Source organism: Sciurus vulgaris (assembly GCF_902686455.1).
Source record: "Sciurus vulgaris genome assembly, chromosome: 1".
NCBI lineage: Eukaryota > Metazoa > Chordata > Mammalia > Rodentia > Sciuridae > Sciurus > Sciurus vulgaris.
The window spans coordinates 121624476-121643492 of NC_136461.1; positions in this window are offsets into that span (position 1 = coordinate 121624476).

A 19017-nucleotide genomic window follows, 5' to 3' on the forward strand; every position below is an offset into this window, starting at 1 on the left:
AGAGGGGCTGGGCTACTCTCAGAGGCAGCATTCTAATGTGAATTGAGAAAGGCAATCGTGTTGGGGATGTTTTCTTCTGCAGCTCTAGCACCACCTCAAGTGATAGAATGGCCTCAAGCAACAGTGGCCCAGTTTACATGTTTGCATTTCGGGCAGCATATTATCAAATTCCTTGTGGTGGAGGAAGAACAGCCATCAAAATTGGAAGATAGCTTAACTTTGGCACCATCCACACAGGGAGAGCTTGAGCCACCAGTGCCCACTGTAAATCTTCAGGAAGAGGAGGCAGCTCAGCTGCTGCTAAGCAAGCCAGAGGACGGTGAACGATGTCTTTCAGTTTTATAGATGGTGATCCAGTTGTGATCCCATCCTTTCAATGAGAGACAACTTTCCTGGGAGCAACATAAATTTCAGGCACCAAAACACCAGAGGCAGGAGGTCAAGAAGCTGTTAGGCCAGCATCCCTCCACTTCGGCTGGAATGTTTATCCATTGCCCTAGTTCTAAAGTCCTCTCCGGCACCTCCCACATGTGAGCTCTTGAGATTACCCAGTGCCAGATCCCCCACCACAGCTATCCTTCCCCTCCCCTCTGAAATTGTCTATTTTATTTTATTTTTGATGGTAATTTTTTCATTGTTTGGGATGGCATATTTTTAGTAATAAAATTTTATGTCAACATAAAAATGCTTACACCATTCAAAGAAACTCAAGAAACTCCACTGTGTATATATACCACATTTTCTTTATCTATTCATCCCTTGCTGGACCCCTAGGCTGGTTCCATATTTCAACTATTGTGAATTGTGCTGCTATAAACATGAGCATGCATGTATCACTGTAGTATAATGACTTTGATTCTTTAGGATAAATACTGAGGAGTGGTTTAGCTGGATCATATGGTGGTTTCATGTCTAGTCTTTTGAGGAACTTCCATACTGATTTCCATAGTGGTTGTACTAATTTATAATCCCACCAAGAGTGTAAAGTGTTCCTTTTTCTCCACATTCTCTCTAGCATTTTTATTTGTATTGATGGTGTGAGATGAAATCTCAGTGTAGTTTTGATCATTGCTAATGATGTCAAACATTTTTTCATATATATTTTGGCCATTTGTATTTCTTCTTTTGAGAAGTGTCTGTTTAGTTTCCCTGCTTATTAATTGGGTTATTTAATTTTTCTTTGAATTTAAACATGTTTATTAAAATATTTAAAAAAATTGTGCTATCAAAATAATGTACTTTCTTATTAGTACTACAAGTAAAAAGCACAAGTGGCAAATCTGTTGCCTGCTATAATTTCAAAGGGGTATTCAGAATTAATTTTATTTTGAAATTGCCACAACAGCTATAATGTGACTGAAACATCTCTGATTTCTATTGATGATGTCCCAGTTATGCTATTACTGTTCTGTTTTTGTTTTTAATTAATTTTTTATTGCTTTTTTCTATTTAGTTATACATGACAGCAGAATGCATTTTTATTCATTGTACACACATAAAGTACAACTTTTCATTTCTCTGGTTGTACATGATGTAGAGTCACACCATTTGTGTAATCATACATGTACATAGAGTAATGATGTTTGTCTCATTCCACCATCTTTCCTTAGTAGCTCCTCTCCTCCCCTCATTTTCCTCTACAAAATCCAACATTCCTCCATTCTACTCTTACCCCTCCCCCAACCCCAGTTATGTATCAGCATCCACTTATCAGAGAAAACTTTTGACCTTTGGTTTTTTGGGATTGGCTTATTTCACTTAGCATGACAGTCTCCAACTCCATCCATTCACCTACAAATGCCATGATTTTTATTCTTCTTTATGGCTGAGTAATATTCCATTGCATATATATACCACAGTTTCTTTATCCATTTATCTATTGAAGGGCATCTAGGTTGATTCCATAATTTAGTTATTGTGAATTGAGCTTCTATAAATATTGATGTGTCTGTGTCACTGTAGTATGCTGATTTTAAGTCCTTTGGGTATACATTGAGGAGTGGGATAGCTAGGTCAAATGGTGGGTCCATTCCAAGTTTTCTGAGGTATCTCCATACTGCTTTCCAGAGTGGTCGCACCAATTTGCAATCCCACCAGCAATGCATGAGTGTACCTTTTCCCCCACATCCTCACCAACACCTATTGTTGCTTGCATTCTTGATAATAGCCATTCTAATTGGGGTGAGATGAAATCTTAGGGTGGTTTTGATTTGCATTTCTCTTACTACTAGAGATGTTGAACATTTTTCCATATGTTTGTTGATTGCTTGTAGATCTTCTGTGAAGTGTCTATTCATTTCCTTAGCCCATTTGTTGATTGGATTATTTGCATTCTTGGTGTAGAGTTTTTTGAGTTCTTTATAGATTCTGGAGATTAGTGCTCTATCTGAAGTATGATTGGCAAAGATTTTCTCCCACTCTTTAGGGCTCTCTATTCACATCCCTGATTGTTTCCTTGCTGAGAAAAAGCTTTTTAGTTTGAATTCATCCCATTTATTGATTCTTGCTTTTATTTCTTGTGCTCTGGGAGTCTTGTTAAGGAAGTCTGGTTCTAAGGCAACATGATGAAGATTTGGGCCTACTTTTTCTTCTATTATGTGCTGGGTCTCTGGTCTAATTTCTAGGTCCTTGTTCCATTTTGAGTTGAGTTTTGTGCAGGTGAGAGATAGGGGTTTAATTTCATTTTGCTGCATATGAATTTCCAGTTTTCTTAGCACCATTTGTTGAAGAGGCTATCTTTTCTCCATTGTGTGTTTTTGATGCCTTTGTTTAGTATGAGATAACTATATTTATGTGGGTTTTCTATGTGTCTTCTATTCTGTACTATTGGTTACTATTGCTCTGTAGTATAGTTGAAGTTCTGGTATTGTGATACCTCCTGCTTCCTGCTTCCTGCTAAGGATTGCTTTAGCTATTCTGGGTTTCTTATTCTTCCAAATGAATTTCATGATTGCTTGCTCTATTTCTGTAAGGTACATCATTGGGATTTTATTTGGAATTGCATTGAATCTGTATAGCACTTTTGGTAGTATGGCCATTTTGACAATATTAATTCTGCTTATCCAAGAACATGGGAGCTCCTTTAATTTTTTTCTTTAGTGTTCTGTAGTTTTCATTGTCTCTTTTACCTTTTTTGTTAGATTGATTCCCAAGTATTTTATTTTTTTGAGCTTTTATGAATGGGATAATTTTCCTAATTTCTTTTTCAGAGGATTTATCACTTATGAATAGAAATGCATTAGATTTGTGACTGTTGATTTTATATCCTGCTACTTTGCTGAATTCATTTATTAGTTCTAGAAGTTTTCTGGTGGAACTTTTTGAATCCTCTAAATATAGAATCATGTCATTGGCAAATAGGAATAGTTTGAGTTTTTCTTTTTCTATTCATATCCCTTTAATTTCTTTGGTCTCTCTAATTGCTTTGACTAGAGTTTCAAGGACAATGTTGAATAGAAGTGGTGAAAGAGGGCATTCCAGTCTTGTTCTAAGTTTTAGAGGGAATGCTTTCAGTTTTTCTCCATTTAGAATGATATTGGCCTTGGGCTTAGACAGATAGCCTTTACAATGTTGAGGTATATTTCTATTATCCCTATTTTTTCTAGTGTTTTGGGCCTGAAAGGGTGCTGTATTTTATCAAATGCTTTTTCTGCATCTATTGAAATAATCATATGATTCTTTTTTTAAGAGTCTTTTCTTTTAAATTTATTTTATTGTAAACAAATAGGATACATCTTGTTTCTCTGTTTGTACATGAAGTAGAGGCATACCATTTGTGTAATCATACATTTACATAGGGTAATGATGTTTGATTCATTCTGTTATTTTTTCCTTCCCACCACCCCTCCCACCCCTCTTTTCCCTCTATACAGTCCCTCCTTCCTCCATTCTTGCTTCCCTCCCACCCCCCATTATGTGTCATCATCCAGTGAGATCACTCATCCATTGTTTATTTGAGATTGACTTATCTCACTTAATGTGATATTCTCCAATTTCATCCATTTGCCTGCATCCATTTATTCTTTATGGCTGAGTAATATTCCATTGTATATATATATAATCATATGATTCTTAACCTTGAGTCTATTGATGTGATGAATTACATTTATTGGTTTCCAGATGTTGTACCAACCTTGAATCCCTGGGATGAAACCCACTTGATCGTGATGCACTATCTTTTTAAAATGCATTTGTATGCGATTTGCCAGAATTTTATTGAGAATTTTTGCATCTATGTTCATCAGGTATATTGGTCTGAAATTTTCTTTCCTTGATGTGTCAGGATGATACTAGCTTCATAGAATTTGGATGGGTTCCCTCCTTTTCTGTTTCATGGAATAATTTGAGGAGTATTGGTGTTAATTCTTCTTTGACGGTCTTGTAGTACTCAGCTGAGAATCCATCTGGTTCCAGGCTTTTCTTGGTTGGTAGGCTTTTGATGGCTTCTTCTATTTCATTGCTTGAAATTGATCTGCTTATATTGTTTATGTCCTGCTGATTCAGTTTGGGTGGATTATATTTCTCTAGAAATTTGTCGATGTCTTTGAGGTTTTCTATTTTGTTGGAGTATAGATTTTCAAAATAGCTTCTAATTATGTTTTGTATTTCAATAGTGTGTCATGATATTTCATTTTTCATCATGAATTTTAGTAATTTGAGTTTTTTTCTCTCCTTTTCTTCATTGTTGTGGCTCAGGGTTTATTGATTTTGTTTATTTTTTTCAAAGAACTAACTTTTTGTTTTGTCAATTTTTTCAATTGTTACTTTTGTTTCAATTTTATTTATTTCAACTCTGATTTTAACTATTTTCTGTCTTCCACTACTTTTAGTGTTGATCTGTTCTTTTTCTAGGGTGTTGAGATGTAATGTTAGACCATTTATTTGTTGATATCTTATTCTTTTACTGAATACATTCTGTGCAATAAATTTTCCTCTTAGTACTGCTTTCATAGTGTCCCAGAGGTTTTGATATGTTGTATCAGTGTTCTCATTTACCTCTAAGAAATTTTTGTCTCCTCCCTGATGTCTTCTGCTATCCATGCATCATTCAATAGTGTATTATAAGTCTCTAGATGTTGGAGTAGCTTCTATTTTTTATTTTATCATTGATTTCTAATTTCATTCCATTATTATCTGAAAGAACACAAGGTAGTATCTCTGTTTTTTTGTATTTGCTATGAGTTGCTTTGTGGCATAACATATGGTCTATTTTAAAGAAGGATGGATCCATGTGCTGCTGAGAAGAAAGTGTATTCACTTGTTGATGAATGGAATATTCTATGTATGTCTGTTAAGTCTAAATTACTGTCTAAATTACTGATTGTACTATTGAGTTCTATGGTTTCTTTGTTCAGTTTTTGTTTGGAAGGTCTATCCAGTGGGGAGAGAGGTGTGTTAAAATCACCCAGTATTATTGTGTTGTGATCTATTTGATTCCTGAAATTGAGAAGGGTTTGTTTGAGGTACACAGATGCTCCATTGTTTGAAACATAAAAATTTACGATTGTTATGTCTTATTGATTTATGGTTCCCTTAAGTAGTATACCTTCTGACTAACTTTGGTTTGAAGTTCACTTTATCTCCTATGAGGATGGAAACGCCTGCTTTTTTTTTTTTTTTTTACTGAGTTTGTGTGTGTGACACTTTTTTCCCATCCTTTCACTTTCAGTCTGTAGATGTCTTTTTCTATGAGATGAGTCTCTTGAAGGCAGCATATTGTTGGATCTTTTTTTTTTAAAATCCAATCTGCCAGTCTATGTCTTTTGATTAATGAGTTTAGGTGATTAACATTCAGGGTTATGATTGAGATATGATTTGTATTCCTGATCATTTGGGCTTATTTTTGGTTTTTAACTTGATTTGGTTTCTTCTTTGGCTATTTCTTTTAGTGTAGTTCCTCCCTTTGCTGACTTTTACTGTTGTTTTTCATTTTCTCCTCACGGAGTATTTTACTGAGAAAGTTCTGTAGTTCAGGCTTTCTATTTGTAAATTCTTTTAACTTTTGTTTATTCTGGAAGGATTTTATTTCATTATCAAATCTGAAGGTTAGTTTTGCTGGGTATAAGATTCTTGGTAGGCATCCATGTTCTTTTGGGATTGAAATATGTTGTTCCAGGCCTTCCTAGCTTTCAGGGCTGAGAAATCTTCTGATATCTGTATTGGTTTCCCCCAATACCTAATCTGATACTTTTCTCTCATGACCTTTTGCTTACTCCTGCATTTGCTCTTTTAACTGCTTATTGAAGTAATCATTCATAAAGGATGATCATTTGTTGCCTGCATTTGCTCTTTTAGAGCACCCTTTACTTAGTGGACCATTTTAATTATGTACATTCTGAACTCCTTTTCTGACATTTCCTCTACTGTGTTGTCAATGGATTCTATTAATATAGCATCTTGGTTAGTTTGGGCCCTTTCTTCCATTGTTTATTCATGTTGTACCCGTAGCTTCTCCTCTAGCAGTGCGGATCTGAGGTATTACAGTCCCCCCAACCCCATAGGTTTACAGTGTCCCTGCAGGTTTCCAATAATTCACCTTTAAGGGGGAGATCAATATTAGCAGCACTCAATTCAAACAGTATGTAGTCTTAAACCAAAGAGCCCCTATTAAGATGTTAACAGTATTGTAATAAATAGAGATGATGAGTTCATTTATTACTACAGCATAAATAACAGGTTTGCAATAAGGTCTACAATTTCTAATGGTGGGAAAAAGCATGGGGGAGGAGTGTAGGATTTAATGTTAATGAGGTAAGAAGTGAAAATGTAGATGTACTAGATCATAGGAATTGTGAAAAAGGAATCAAAAGAAGTTGGTTATTAGTATGAAAAAGGGAGAAAGAGACTCTGAGGAAACAGATAAATAAGAGGAAAATAGAGTGTGAAAAGTAAAAAATAAATAAAAATTTTAAAAAATCTATATCAAAAGTATAATATACTATTAAAACCTCCCAGTCTTTAGTAGCCTGATGGATGAAAGGTACTTGATTGCAAAGATGATGGGAATGTGAGAGTGAGAAATGAAAAAAAAAATGGGGAAAAGAAAAAAGTGTCTTGAGGGAAAATTGAACAATTGTTTCTGTTGGAGTTCAGTATCTTCCCTGCCTCCCTTCTCTTCTGATAGGTGGAGTTGTCTGGAGTTTGCTGGTAACTCCACCCTCAGGATGATGACAGTTACTAAGGTGGGAGGTCTAGATTTGGAGGCAGGACACCTTGGAGGCAGGGTATAGCAATTGCCAATTCCTCTGGAAGACTGTACCCCAGGACTCTCCTTTGGGGTTCACTCCCGTGAGACAGGAACTTCCCTCACTTGTGGACCACACAATTCCTGGTCTATAATTTAATCTCTAAATTGTATCTCTCCTGTCCCGGCCCTTTTGACTGTCTAATCAGGAACCTCTCTCCATGGAGGTCCTGAAGGCTGGGTGACAGGGCCTGTGCACATATCTCAGAAAGTTGTTCTGTATTGGGCAAATCAGGACCAGGCATTGAAAGCTGTGTGCCAGCCATGTAGCTGCAGGTACCGGGCCAGTTGGTGGCCAGGTGTTTGGGAGACTGGGGATTGAGCAGCCGGAGGGCCCTGTTTGTTGCTAAACTGGAGGGACCAAGTGCTAGGTGTAGTCATGGACCAGGCTGATGTCAGGTCCCAACAAGTGCTTCTGAGTTGTCTCTGGGATCGTGGTGGGTGCCAGGGTTGGTTGGCTGAATGAGCTGGGATCAAGATGCCCTCATACCCTTTTCCTACCTACTGACCCCTTGTAAGGCTCTCTCCTCCCTGTGTAGCAAGATGGTGGTTCTTAGCACACCTAGCAGGGATACCTCAGATGCAACCAAACCTGAAGGGCCCTTGGTGATGGTCTTTCAGGACCTGGCTGATATCCTTAGACATAAGCGGCCATGTCCTAAGTTGGTGGCAATAGCAGTGGCTAACCATAGGTACCTTGATAATGAGCTTCTAGTTTTCTGCAGGTGTCCCAGGACGGAAGCTGCCTAAAATAAAGATGACAGCATCAGTGTTGGGGTTAATCCAAGATGGCATCAGAGATGTCCCAATATGTTGGTAGATGGGGAACCCTGGCCTCTGTGGGGGGCATGGCCCTGGAGAGCCATGCCTTGATTTCTTTTTTTTTTGGTTTTAAGGTTTTCAGTTTTTTATATGTTCTAGATATTAACCCTCCATTAGGAGAGTAGCTATCAAAAATTTTCTCCCATTCTGTAGGTTCTTTCTTAACGTTCATAATTGTTTTCTTTGCTGTGTAGAAGTTTTAAAATTGGATGCCATCATATTTATTAACTGTTGGCATTATTTCCTGAGCTTTAGGAGTTCTATTGAGAAAGTTGTTGCCTGTGCCTATATGCTTGACCCTACATTTTCTTCTATGGATTGCATAGTTTATGGCCTAATTCTTAGGTCTTTGATCCATTTTAAGTTGATTTTTGGGCAAGGTAAGAGATAAGGGTATGAATTCATTCTTCCACATATGGATAACCAGTTTTCCCATTTGTTACAAAGGCAGCCTTTTCTCTCATGTGTGTTTTTGGCCCCTGTGTCAAGGATCAGATGACTGTAGATGTGTGGGTTTTTCTCTGTATCTTCTATTTTGTACCATTGATCTATGTGTCTGTTTTTATGCCAGTACCATGAAATTTTGTTACTATAGCTCTGTAGTATGATTTGAAGTCAGGTATTGTAATGACTTCAGCCTTGCTTTTTTGGCTTAGAATTGCTTTGGCTATTTGGCTATTTTATTTTTCCAAATTAATTATAGATCTCCCCCCCCGCCCCATTTTGTGAAGAATGTCATTGGTACTCTGATGGGGATTGAATTGAATCTACATATTGCTTTTGGTAGTATGACCATTAAAAATACAAATTCTGGAGAGGTTTCAAGATGGCGGCCTAGAGGGTGGCTGCATTTCATGTTGCTCCAGGACTCAGGATTCAAAAGAGGAGGTATTGAGACACTTGGGACCAACTCAAAGCAGCCGGGTGACTCTCACCCATTGGGAAGGCATCCCGGATGGGACGGTGGTCCCGGAACGCAGGAAACTTTGTGAAGTAGAGCTGCCAGCGAGACACCCCTCCCCCCACTGCCCCACTGGAGCAGTGAACGCGGACAACTGGGAGCGCAGTAAAGGAGGCCGCTTGGCACAGCGCTGGGACTCGGAGCAACCACTGGGGCTCCGGCGGCTGCCCAGGGGAGGAGTGGCGAGGAGAACCCAGGGGAGGTGTGGACTCAGAACACCGGGGCCTGCCCTGAGGAGGAGGAGGAGGAACGTGGCCACTTGGATTCAGAGTGACTGCACCAGAGCTACAGGCGGTTGCCAGAGGAGAAGCTGCGCGGCGAGCTGTTTGGACTCCAAGCGACCGCTTCTGAACACCGGGGCCTGCCCGGAGGAGTAGGAGGAAGAGGAGGAGGAGCGCGGCGGGTCGTTTGGACTTGCAGTGACTGCATTAGCGCTCCAGGCGGCTGCTCAGAGGAGAAGGCGAGTGGTGAGTTGTTTGGACTTAAAGTGACAGTGCCTGAACACAGGGGGGCTGCCTGGAGGATAAGCGTGGTGGGTCGCTTGGTCTTGAGTGGCCGCACCAGAGCTCTGGGCGGTTGCCCAGAGGACCCGTGCAGCGGGTCACGTGGATTCAGAGCCACTCAGAGCTACTGCTCCTGAACACCCAGGGGGTTATCTGGAGAAGGAGGAGGAACGAAGAGGGTCACTTCGACTTGGAGTGAGTGATTGCCCAGGGCTACGGGTGGTTGGTGGGAGGAGGAGGCACGAAGAGAGTTTCTTGGACTCCTAGTGACCACACCAGAATACTGGGCGGCTGTCTGGAGGAAGAGGCCTGTGGCAGGTCTCTGGGACTCAGAGCGATTGTTTGGGGCCCCAGGTGGCTGCTCAGAGGAGGGGCCGCATAGCCAGGCGATTAGGTGCAGAGCAAGGTCCCAGGATCTAGGAGGCTTCTGGGTGGAAGAGCCGCACAGAGACAGGCTTAGGGTGGAGCGAAGGTTCCAGGCCTGTGGGCAGATTCTCTGAGGAGGGGCAGCCTAAGGAGATTCATCTGCGAAGGGTGAGGCTCCCAGGCCCAGGAGGCAGGGCCGGGCCCCTGGGAACTTTGCAGAGGAAGGCAGCCCAGCCCAGGCGGTAGCTGTAAATTGAGGGGAACCTCTAGGAGGGAACTGACCAGCGAGACCTCCCCACCGGGTGAGTCTTCCCTGCCGGGTGAGGTTTCCCCACAAGGACGGTAAAACCAGAGACTCAGGCCCAAACAGGCCTTGCCTCAGCCCGCAGCCTAGGTCCCCTTTGGATGACCATTGGTCAACAAGTGGAGGCACCTCTGCCCACTAGCAGGGATTATACCCCACCTGAAGGACACCACTCCTAGAGAGGCAGCTTCCTTGTGGAGCACTGCATTATCAACTTCCTCCAAGACTTCAGCCTACTGAAGGCTAAGGGGGGATATATATAGAAATCTTCAGGGACATTGTAAGTCAATAGAGGAAATCTGCAATATCTCAGCGGTCCACTGATACCTGACAATATGAGAAAACAAGGAAAGAAAATGCTGCAAACAAATCTAGATGTTACATCAATAAAACCCAATGACAGCATGGCAGAAGAAATGACAGAAAAGGAGTTCAGAATGTACATAATTAAAATGATCAGAGAAGCAAACGATGAGATGAAAGAGCAAATGCAGGAACTGAATGATAGCACCAATCGACAGTTAAAAGAGCAAATACAGGAAGCAAAAGATCATTTCAATAGAGAGTTAGAGATATTGAAAAAAAACCAAACAGAAATCCTTGACATGAAGGAAACAATAAACCAAATTAAGAACTCCATAGAAAGCATATCCAATAGGATAGAACACCTGGAAGACAGAACCTCAGACATTGAAGACAAAATATTTAACGTTGAAAACAAAGTTGAACAAACAGAGAAGATGGTAAGAAATCATGAACAGAATCTACAAGAACTATGGGATATCATGAAAAGGCCAAATTTAAGAATTATCGGGATTGAGGAAGGTCTAGAGAAACAAGCCAAAGGAATGAACAATTTATTCAATGAAATAATATCAGAAAATTTCCCAAATCTGAAGAATGAAATGGAAAATCAAGTTCAAGAGGCTTATAGGACTCCAAATACACAAAATTACAACAGACCCACACCAAGGCACATTATAATGAAAATACCTAACATACAAAATAAAGAAAGAATTTTAAAGGCTGTGAGAGAAAAGAACCAAATTACATTCAGGGGGAAACCAATATGGATATCAGCAGATTTTTCAATCCAGACCCTAAAAGCTAGAAGGGCCTGGAACAACATTTTTCAAGCCCTGAAAGAAAATGGATGCCAACCAAGAATCTTATACCCAGCAAAACTTACCTTCAAATTTGACGATGAAATAAAATCCTTCCATGATAAGCAAAAGCTAAAAGAATTTACAAAAAGAAAGGCAGCATTACAGAACATTCTCAGCAAAATATTCCATGAGGAAGAGATGAAAAACAAAGAAGCAAATCAGCAAAGGGAGGAATTATCCTAAAGGAATTGTCAAATAAAGGAGGAAACAAGTTGTGTCAAACAAATAGATAAACAAAATTTAAAAAATGAACCAAATGACCGGGAAACCAAATCATTTCTCTATAATAACCCTGAACGTTAATGGCCTGAATTCATCAATCAAAAGACATAGACTGGCAGACTGGATTAAAAACAAAGATCCAACAATATGTTGCCTGCAAGAGACTCACCTCATAGAAAAAGATACCCATAGACTAAAGGTGAAAGGATGGGGAAAAACATACCATGCACATGGACTCAGCAAAAAAGCTGGAGTATCCATCCTCATTTCCAATAATGTGGACTTCAAGCCAAAGTTAGTCAGAAGGGATAAAGAAGGACATTTCATACTTCTTAAGGGAAGCATAAATCAGCAAGATATAACAATCATAAACATCTATGCCCCAAACAGTGGCTCATCCATGTATGTCAAACAAATCCTTCTCAATTTCAGAAACCAAATAGACCATAACACAATAATACTAGGTGATTTTAACACGCCTCTCTCACCACTGGACAGATCTTCCAGACAAAAATTGAACACAGAAACCATGGATCTCAATAACACAATCAATAATTTAGACTTAACGGATATTTATAGAATATACCATCCAACCAAGAGCGAATACACTTTCTTCTCAGCAGCACATGGATCCTTCTCTAAAATAGACCATATATTATGCCACAAAGCTAATGTTAGCAAATACAAGAAGATAGAGACACTAGCATGTATTCTATCAGATCATAATGGATTGAAGTTAGAAATAAATGAAAGAGTAAAACACAGAAACTATTCCAACACCTGGAGATTAAACAATATGCTATTATATGATGAATGGATAACAGAAGATATTAGGAAGGAAATTAAAAAATTCTTAGAGGTAAATGAGAACAAAGAAACATCATATCAAAATCTCTGGGACACTATGAAAGCAGTACTTAGAGGGAAATTTATTTCATGGAGCGCATTTAATAAAAGAAGTAAAACTCAACAAATAAACGACCTAACACTACAGCTCAAAGCCCTAAAGAAGAACAGAACAGCACCAAAAGTAGTAGAAGACAGGAAATAGTTAAACTCAGAGCTGAAATCAATGAAATTGAAACAAAAGAAACAATACAAAAAATTGACAAAATAAATAGTTGGTTCTTTGAAAAAATAAACAAAATTGATAAACCTTTAGCCACACTAACAAAGAGAAGATGAGAGAAAACCCAAATCACTAAAATTCGGAATGAACAAGGAAATATCACAACAGACAGGATTGAAATACAAAACATAATTAGAAGCTATTTTGAAAATCTATACTCCAACAAAATAGAAAATTTCGAAGACATCAACAGGTTTCTAGAGACATATGAATTGCCTAAACTGAACGAGGAGGACATAAACAATTTAAATAGACCAATTTCAAGTACTGAAATAGAAGAAGTCATCAAAAACCTACCAACAAAGAAAAGTCCGGGACCAGATGGGTTCTCAGCTGAGTTCTACAAAACCTTTAAAGAAGAACTCATTCCAATACTTCTCAAAGTATTCCATAAAATAGAAGAGGAGGGAGCCCTCCCAAACTCATTCTATGAAGCCAATATCACACTGATACCTAAACCAGACAGAGACTCATCAAGGAAAGAAAATTTCAGACCAATATCCTTAATGAACATCGACGCAAAAATTCTCAACAAAATTTTAGCAAATCACATACAAAAACATATTAAAAAGATAGTGCACCATGATCAAGTGGGTTTCATCCCAGAAATGCAAGGTTGGTTCAACATCAGGAAATCAATAAACGTAATTCACCATATTAATAGACTTAAAGTCAAGAATCACATGATTATTTCAATAGATGCAGAAAAAGCATTTGATAAAATACAGCACCCCTTCATGCTCAAAACACTAGAAAAAAATAGGGATAGTGGGAACATTCCTTAACATTGTAAAGGCCATTTATGCTAAGCCCATGGCTAATATCATTCTAAATGGTGAAAAACTGAAAGCATTCCCCCTAAAAACTGGAACAAGGCAGGGATGCCCTCTTTCACCACTTCTATTCAACATCGTTCTTGAGACTCTAGCCAGAGCAATTAGACAAACCAAAGAAATTAAGGGGATACGAATTGGAAAAGAAGAACTCAAACTATCCCTGTTCGCTGATGACATGATTATATATTTAGAGGAACCTGGAAATTCCACCAGAAAACTCTTAGAACTCATAAGTGATTTCAGTAAAGTAGCAGGTTACAAGATCAATGCCCATAAATCCAACGCATTTTTATACATAAGTGATGAATCTTCAGAAAGAGAAATTAGGAAAACTACCCCATTCACAATAGCCTCGAAAAAAATAAAATACTTGGGAATCAATCTCACAAAAGAGGTGAAAGACCTCTACAATGAGAACTATACAACACTAAAGAAAGAAATTAAAGAACACCTTAGAAGATGGAAAGATCTTCCATGTTCTTGGATAGGAAGAATTAATATTGTCAAAATGGCCATACTACCTAAAGTGCTATACAGATTCAATGCAATTCCAATTAAAATCCCAAGGACGTACCTTACAGAAATAGAGCAAGCAATTATGAAATTCATCTGGAAGAATAAGAAACCCAGAATAGCTAAAGCAATCCTTAGCAGGAAGAGTGAAACAGGGGGTATTGCAATACCAGATCTTCAACTCTACTACAAAGCAATAGTAACAAAAACGGCATGGTATTGGTATCAAAATAGAAAGGTAGATCAATGGTACAGAATAGAGGACACGGACACAAACCCAAATAAATACAATTTTCTCATACTAGACAAAGGGTCAAAAAGATGCAATGGAGAAAAGATAGCCTCTTCAACAAATGGTGCTGGGAGAATTGGAAATCCATATGCAGCAGAATGAAACTAAATCCATATTTCTCACCATGCAGGAAACTAAACTCAAAATGGATTAAGGACCTTGGAATCAGACCAGAGACCCTGCAGATTATAGAAGAAAAAGTAGGTCCAAATCTTCACCTTGTTGGTCTAGGATCAGACTTCCTTAACAGGACTCCCATAGCACAAGAAATAAAAGCAAGAATCAACCACTGGGATAGATTCAAACTAAAAAGCTTTCTCTCAGCAAAGGAAACTATCAGCAATGCAAAGAAAGAGCCTACAGAGTGGGAGAATATCTTTGCCAATCATACTTCAGATAGAGCACTAATCTCCAGAATCTATAAAGAACTCAAAAAACTCTACTCCAAGAATTCAAATAATCCAGTCGATAAATGGGCTAAGGAAATGAATAGACACTTCACAGAAGAAGATCTACAAGCAATCAACAAACATATGGAAAAATGCTCAACATCTCTAGTAATAAGAGAAATGCAAATAAAAACCACCCTAAGATTCCATCTCACTCCAATTAGAATGGCGATTATCAAAAATACAAGCAACAACAGGTGTTGGCGAGGATGTGGGGAGAAAGGTACACTCATACACTGCTGGTGGGGCTGCAAATTAGTGCAGCCACTCTGGAAAGCAGTGTGGAGATTCCTTAGAAAACTTGGAATGGACCCTCCATTTGACCCAGCTATCCCACTCCTTGGCCGATACCCAAAGGACTTAAAATCTGCATACAACAGAGATACAGCCACATCAATGTTCATAGCTGCTCAATTCACAATAGCCAGACTGTGGAACCAACCTAGATGCCCTTCAATTGATGAGTGGATAAAGAAACTGTGGTATATATATACAATGGAATATTACTCAGCCATAAAGAATGATAAAATTATGGCATTGCAGGCAAATGGATGAAATTGGAGAATATCATGCTAAGTGAGATAAGCCAATCTCAAAAAGCCAAAGGACGAATGATATCACTAATAAGTGGAGGATGACACATAATGGGGGGGAGGGAAGGGTTAGTGTTAGGGTTAGAGTTAGGGTTAGGGAGGGGGGCAAGTATGGAGGAAGGAAGTACTGTATAGAGGGTAAAGAGGGGTGGGAGGGGTGGGGGGAAGGGAAAAAATAACAGAATGAATCAAACAACATTACTGTATGTAAATTTATGATTACACAAATGGTATGCCTTTATGCCATGTACAAACAGAGAAACAACATGTATCCCATTTGTTTACAATAAAAAAATAAAAAAAAAAATACAAATTCTGCCTATCCATTAACATGGGAGATCTTTCCATCTTCTGAAGTCTTCAATTTCTTTCTTCCATCATTGTAGAAGTCTTCTACCATCTTGGCTAGATCTATTTCTAGGTATCTTATTTTATTTTATTTTTTGAACCTATTGTGAATTAACTTATTTTCTGATTTCTTTCTCAGTAGATTCATTGTTGGTATGTAGGAAAGCTACTGATTTTTATATGTTGATTTTGTAACCTGCTGCTTCACTGAATTTATTAGCTCTATCAGTCTTTTGGTGGAGTTTATTTTTTTGATCTTCTAGGCATAGGATTATATCATTGGCAAACAATAATAATTTGACTTCTTCCTTTCTTATTTTCTATCCTTTTTATTTCTTTCTCTTGTTGAAAGTTTTTTTTTTTTTTTTTTTAATTGCTTCTGTCTCATTACAAGTTACTGGTCTGTTTAGGTTTTCTGGGTTCTCTTGATTGATTTTTGGCTGATTTTATTTGTCTAGAAATATATCATTTCTTCTAGGTTTTCCAATATATTGGTGTATAAGTTTTCAAAATAGTTGCAAATCATTTGCTGGATTTCTGTGATGTTTGTGATGATTTCTCCTTTTTCATCTCTAATATTATTATTTTGGGTCTTCTCTTTTTTACATTCAGTTAGTTTGCTAAGGGCTTATCAGTTTTGTTTATCTTTTCAATGTTTTATTGATTCTTCATATTTTTTTAAATTCTCAAGTTCATTGATTTCAGCTCTGATCTTAATTTTTTCCTTCCTTCTACTGGTTTTGGAACTGGTTTGATCTCCTTTTTCAAGGGCCTTCAGATGCATCATTAGGTTGTTTATTTAGGGTCTTTCTGATTTTCTTGTGTAGGCACAGATAGCTCTAAACTTTCCTTTTAGAACTGCCTTCATAGTGTCCCAGAGGTTCTGGTATGTTGTATCACTATTCTTATTTGAGTTTCAGAATTTTTAAAATTTCTCCCTTGATTTCTTCTATCATTATTCATCATTCAAAAGTGTACCATTCAATCTCTTTGTGTTTATATAGTTTCTGTAGGGTTTGTTATGTTGATTTCTAATTTCATTCCATTGTTTTCTGATAAGATGCAAGGAATTATATCAACTTTTTTTTATTTGCTCAGAGTTGCTTTATGCCCTAAAATATCGTCTATTTTGGAGAAGACTCCATGAGTTGCTTAAAAGAAAGTGTATTCAGCTGTTGTTCAATGAAATATTCTACAGATATCTGTTAAGTCCATTTTATTTATAGTATTTTTCAGATCCAAAGAGTCTTTACTGAGTTTATGTCCAGATGACTGATCTAATTGTGAGATAGGTGTGTTTAAATCACCCAGTATTATTGTACTGAGGCCTATTTGAGGTTTCAATTTGAGTAGTGTTCCTTTTATGTAATTAGTTGCACCCATATTTGGGGCATAATATGTATTGTTGTTATATCTTCCTGTTGAATTGTTCCCTTTACCAGTATGAAGTGACCTTCTTTGTTAGATATGGGAGTAGCTACTCATGCTTGTTTTCAGGCTTCATTATTATAGTATATAAATTTTCATCCTTTTATTTACAGTTTATGACTGTCTTTGCCTATAAGGTCTGTCTCTTGCAAACAACATATAGTTGGGTCCTGTTTTTAACTCTCCAATTAAAGGACAGCTTATGTCTTTTAATTGGAGAGTTGAGATCATTTACATTAAATTTATTACAAATAGATGTTTATTAATTCCTGCCATTTTGATTTATTTAGAATGTTTAATTTGGTCCTGTTTCTCATTTGCTTAGCTACGCTTCAAATGAGATTTGTTCGTTTATGAGCTCTGGGGTTTGTTTTTATTTCTTTCATGTGGAGTTTTCTTTCTTTCTTTCTCTCTCTCTCTTTTCTTTCTTCCTTCATTCCTTCCTGAAGATTTAACCCAGGGAGGCTTTACCACTGAGCTACATTCCACAGCCTCACCCTTATTTTTTATTTTGAGATGGGGTCACACTAAGTAGCTTATGAGCCATGCTAAGTTGCTGAGACTGACCTTGAACTTATGACTATCCTGTCTCAGGTTCCCAAGCCTCTGGGTTTGTGGGGGTGAGCCACCATGCCTAGCTGAAGGATTTCTTTCTTTCTTTTTTTACATTATTAAATGTTTTTAAAATTTTGTTCTTTTTAGATATACATGACAGTAGAGTGTATTTTGACATATTATACACACTTGGAAAATAACTTATTCTAATTAGGATCCCATTCTTGCAGTCAGAGGATTTCTTTAAATTAGTTCTGTTGTGCTTGTTTAGCAGTAATGAATTCTTTTAGTTTCTGCTTATCTTGGAAGGTTTTTATTCTTCAATTTTGAAGGATAACTTTTTGTGAAATAGCAGTCTTTGTTGACAGTTATATTCTTTTAGGACTTGGAACACATCATTCCAAGTCCTCCTGGTCTTTAGAGTTTGTGCTGAGAAACTCTAAAGTGATTCTGACTGATTTGTCTAAAAATGTGACCTGACATTTTTCTCTTGAGGCTTTTAAAATTTTATCATTACTCTGTATGTTCAGCATTTTAATCATAGTGTGTTATGGAGAGACTCTTTCTTTGGTTTTGTCTATTTGGGGTTCTGAATGTCTCCTGTATTTGGATGTCCATCTCATTCTCAATGTTTAGAAATTTTTCTGTTATTAATTATCTGAAGAACTTATCAATTCCATTAGCCTGCACCTCAAAACCCTCCTCAATTTCAATGATTCTTAAATTTGGTCTCTTAATGTTGTCCCAGAGTTCTTGTATATTCTGATCATGGCTACTTATTTTCTTTTCTTTAATTGTGTCTGAATGTTCAAGGCTGGCCACTCTGACTCTGAGATTTGTCTTCAGCATGGTGTACTGTATTAGAGAGACTTTCAACTGAATAATTTTATTTGATTTATTGTATCTGTCATTTTTAAGATGTCTGTTTGGTTCTTTTTCAAAATCTCTATCTCCTTATTGAATTTTTTATTCATATCCTGTATGACTTCCTTAATTCATTCAGTTGTTTTTCTGTATTCTTTTGGGATTCATTGATCATTTTTATAACCATTCTTTTGAATTATATATCTGATAATTCATCCACTCCAATATCTTTGGGGTCAATTGCTAGCAAATTATAAACTTTAAGTGTTTTTTTTTTTTTTCTGTATATTTCTTGTATTCCTGTGTTTGATTTTATGCATTCATGGAGAGGGATTTCTCTTTCACTTTTATGTATGGGCCTTTTTAGGGTATAGTCTTTGCTTGGGAAAGTGTCCTAAAGTGATCCCCTCACAGGTGTGGTAT